This window comes from Octopus bimaculoides, chromosome 9, assembly GCF_001194135.2.
Source record: "Octopus bimaculoides isolate UCB-OBI-ISO-001 chromosome 9, ASM119413v2, whole genome shotgun sequence".
Classification (NCBI taxonomy): domain Eukaryota; kingdom Metazoa; phylum Mollusca; class Cephalopoda; order Octopoda; family Octopodidae; genus Octopus; species Octopus bimaculoides.
In genome coordinates, this window is record NC_068989.1 from 5,176,776 (window position 1) to 5,181,575 (window position 4,800).

Below are 4,800 nucleotides of genomic sequence, written 5' to 3' on the forward strand. Positions count from 1 at the left end.
ATATATATATATATATATATATATATATATACAAAATCGCACGCATGCAGGATTACAATAAGAAAAACAAATTGAATTCCTCACCCAAAAAGCCGTTGGTACAAGAACTAAATATCCAGAATGGTAAATGTGTTTCAATATATATATATAATTTATATATATGTATATAAATCCAGAAGTTTTGTGGACAGACTTCACCACTCACCACCACACGTGGGGGTTAAAAAGGGGGCTAGCTAAAGCAGATTTAACTGGCCCCGTTTAACCTCAATATTCCATATTCCTTTTCAGTAGTATCTCTCCCTGTCTTTTTCGGGGTTTTTCAAGTCTTGTGATTGAGTAACGGTTGAATATATACCACCAGGAGGTAGATATGATCTTACGTAATAAAAGCTCTGTTTTCTTAAATTAGGAAACCCCTGCTTAAGGTTTCAGTTGAGATATAATTTTCTATTATATATATATATTCTTTCCGGTGAATGTCGATCTGTCTGTGTACATGAGAGATAGAAAGAAGAAAACACAAGCAGTCAGTAAATGTGAATCAATCCATGATAGAAAATATAGTAACGATAAATAGCTCCAATGTTGCTTTAAATAAATATCTGAATTTGTTTGTGTTGTATATATAAAATGTGTGTGTGCGTACGAGTATATATATATGCGGAGGTTATGTGTGTGTGTGTGTGTGAATGGAAATGTGTTTCTAATGTATCAAACACGTTCTTCGAAACATCAACTGGTGACAATGGCAAGTTTAAAAGATATCGTTTCAGGTATGTTGTAGATAAGGTATGAGTGTGTGTGCAGAAGGAAAAAAAAATTGGTTAGATGGACAGATGTATATACATATATATATATATATATATATGTTTGTAACTAACTGCTTATATACATGTAAATGTTATTTACAAGATCTGAGTGTAAATTCCTTGTCTTCTTTCCGTATTCGTGTCTCCCAATTTATAAAAATATATATATATAGTGTTGTGGTTGTGGCCAAAGACAACTGTTATAAAGCCTACCAGCTTTATAACGTGCCGTAGAGTCCTGGCCTTCAGAACTCATCTGCTTCTGTTCTTTTCTCGTCAGCCGGGCTGAGTGCTGGTATGAAGGGGAGGAGGTATGCTAACAAAGAGAGGAAAAGACGGAGGGGAGGGAAGAGTGAAAGATAAGAGAGATAGAGAGATAGAGACGAGGAAGGAGGTAAATTAGTATCTGTCGCCTAATAACTAAGGTTGTAGTGGCAGTGGCAGCAGTCGCGGCAGGAGGAGATATGGGGAGAGAGTGTGAGTGAAGATGTAGAGAGAAAATATTAAAAAGAATAGAAATAAAATAAAAGAGAGAGAGAGAGAGAGGGAAAGATATGCAACAGTAGAGAGAGAAAAGAAATACGGAAGAATAAGAGAAATGAGGAAAACAATAAAAAGTGAGGAAGATAAGGAAAAGGAAACGAAGAAAATATAGAAGGAGTGGGGGATAAAAAGCAAGAAAGAGGAAACGAGAGAAGACGAGTGTGACAAGGAGAGGGAGGGGGCACTTACGCACACACACACATATGCATATGTACACACATATCTGTCTCTCTGTCGGTCTCTCTCTCTCTCTCTCCCTACACACACACACACACACACGCATACACACTGTTGATAGGCTGGTTACAGCAGTATTTGTCGTGAGATAACATCTCTCATGGACGTGCTGTGTTAAAAGCAATAAATATCGGAAGGAGACGAGAAATTACATTAGCAGCAGCCGGCGAGAAAGCGAGATGGATTTCGGCCATTTTGGACATTTTGAATGCGGAATGAGACGATTAGGCGTGGCTGCTTAGACGCTGACGGCTTGGTACGGCTGACTAGACATTCAGCCTGGTTTGCTGACGGTATGATTTGGGTCTGGAGACAAACACACTCGCGTGCATGCGCCCAGAAATATACACATTCAGATAGAGAAGTAGAAAGGCATTACACATATATACAAACATAACTAAAGAGAGGGAGAGAAAGAAGGAGAGAGAGAGAGAGAGAGAGAGGCGAGATATTAAGACATCTGATGTCAAATAAGTCAGCGTCGAATCATTGATACCAAATAATTGACACTCAGTCGGTTATGACGACGAGGGTTCCAATTGATTCGATCAGCAGAACAGCCGGCTCGTGAAATTAACGCGCAAGTGGCGGAATACTCCACAGATACACGTACTCTTAACATAAATTCAGGGAGATTCAGCGTGACACAGAATGTGGAAAGGATGGCTCTTTGCATTACACGGACTGCTCATTTTTGCCAGCTGAGTGGACTGGGGCAATGTGAAATAATGTTTTGTTCAAGATCACAACGCGCCGCCGGACATCGAACTCACGACCTTATGATCGTGAGCCCAATGCCCTAACCACTAAGCCACGTACCATCGATGCCAAATAGACAGTGCCATAACGACTCGTAACTGTTTTTCAAATATTCTGTATTTTATGCATAGTAACCAGAGTAACCTTCATAATTCTATTGAATTAAGTGCAAATTTTGCCATAAAAGGAAAATGTTGCTATCGATCTATTTTATGCAAGGTAGGCACTGTCTACCTTGCCTACGTTGGCGGCATGTCCATGGTATACGCATTAAATCTAATACACAGACGGATGTTTTAATTCAATACTGCTTCCGTTACGTAAACGGGATTTTTATTCAGCTGGGCAGCGCTTCACTTCATCAGTGAATGGTTCATTCATTTTTCCCTACATCGAAGGTGACGAATTGTCGTCCATGCATGTGATTGGTTGCAAGTACACATCATTCAAAAGGCTGAAATGCATCTGGCGTTCTCGCTGGTAGCTTCTAGCGCGAATTTTCGTTTCCCTCCAATATTTATTGTGTATTTAACACAGCACGTCCATTAGAGATGTCAACTCCGAACGAATATCGCAGTAACTGGCCTTTCAAGTGTGTGTATACATTAAGTATGATACATAGATGGGTTTTTTAAAATTTACTACTGTCTCATTTGTATATAACGGGTATCTTTTTTCTTTTAGTTGTTTCAGGCATTAAACAGCGGCCATTCTGAGGCATCGTCTTGAAGGGCTTAGTCTAAAAAATCGATTTCAGTACTTATATTTTTTCTCTAGTCTGGTACTTTTCTACTGGTCTCATCGATCTACCCATACACACTTCTATGCGGTAGAATGCTGCCCCCGTATTATAATGAAAGCCTGCGATGAATTTCAGCCCCTGACACACCTTCAGCCCAGAGAAATGGAATCACTGATCTTCGTTCTTCCTCGGTGTACACTGCCAGTGGAGCCGCCATGTTTACTCTATAACACAAGAAAGAAAGCTAGGGAGATTAAGGTGTCAAACTTCGGTTGTGAAACCTCAAGAATACTACCTTTTAGTACGCGAGCGGTGAAGGTTTGGGTAAAAATGCGGAAAATTCTGATATCCCTCTCTCTCTCTCTATATATATTCCATTTTCCGTCTTTCATTTGCCATATATATATATATATATATATACCAGGAGTCCGTGGGGTGATGTGGGGCAGATGTTACATTACTCGAAATTGGGGCTAAAATTTAAAGTTTAAAGTATTAGGGATAATGCCAGCAACATGAAGGATCAATTTTTCAGAGAGCATTTCATGACGGCACGCCTTCGGTATTGATAAGCATCATCATTTAGCCACAGAACCTTCCCTCATGACATAAATAAAGAGGCTGGCCTGGAAAAGAGGGTGAATGACATCATCTCCTCGTACCCAAATACCGAAGGGTCGCCTTAATGGCAAAACGAAGAGGTGTGTTTGTTGCTTGGTATTTCTATTTTCTTTTCCCCATTTATATTTTCCCTTTTTTATATACATAAACATGGCGTTATTCTAAAATTTCAAAATATAACCAGTTTTCGACCTTTTGTCTGAAAGCTCACATTTTTTCTTGATTTTTATCCAAGTTCATTGCCATGAGAGTAAAACTATATTTTATATACAATTATACGTCAAGTGATGTGTGAACACTATGAAGTGTATATTTATTTACTTATTTATTTATTTATTTGTATTGAAACCTATTAAATCTACATTAAATAGTTTTGTATGCTTTTATTTCAACAATAAAATGATGTCTTTCGTTATTCACTCGTTTCAGTCTCTGGACTGTGACCTTGTTGGCTTTAGAGGAACAAATCGATACCAGTAATTATCTTTTTTTTTTTTTTTTTGAAGTCTGGTACTGGATTTTTAAAAATGTTTTCAAGAGGGGACAAACATAAACACACACACACACACACACACACACACAAGCACACACACACACAAGCACACACGACGGGCTTCCACATAGTCTCCATCGGCGGAGGTAAAGAATACGCACACCACCCGTCCTCGGCGTAACCCTAACCCTAATCCTAAACACTGGGTGTGCGTATTCTTTACCTTCACCGTCTCCGTCAACCACATTCACTCACATGGCACTGGTCGGCTCGGACCTATAGTAGAAGACACTAGTCCAATGTGTTGTATAGTGCAACTGAACTCGCAACCACATTGTTGCAAAGCTACCTTCTTAACCACATAGCCATACCTGATATATATATATATATATATATATATCGTGCATCTGCTCTCTCCCCCCGAACCCACCCTGCCGTTTCCCGCCTCCCTTTTCCCCTCACCTACCATCCCACCACCCTACCCCTCCAACGCTCCATTCTCCGAGATTTTCGGCGCCTCCAGTCCGACCCCTCCACCTCCCACATCTTCCCTAATCGACCCCTCCCCTCCTTCAAACGAGCCCACAACCTAT

The 4,800-nt window shown here is 39.9% G+C and overlaps 1 protein-coding gene across 12 annotated transcripts in view; it reads right to left on the reverse strand.

The window, feature by feature from the left end:
• LOC106880637 (transmembrane protein 198) overlaps positions 1-4,800 on the reverse strand; it is a 140,485-nt gene that overhangs the window by 86,251 nt on the left and 49,434 nt on the right. For 3 of the 12 annotated variants that reach the window (XM_052970386.1, XM_052970382.1, XM_052970384.1), the window contains one exon: positions 85-491. The exons of 3 other annotated variants lie outside the window; for them this stretch is intronic. The gene's annotated coding sequence lies outside the window, so the exon portion shown is untranslated. Of the gene's footprint in view, positions 1-84; positions 1,122-4,800 lie in introns of those variants that run through there. 6 more of the 12 variants (XM_052970392.1, XM_052970381.1, XM_052970383.1 and 3 more) reach the window with 4 other exon arrangements.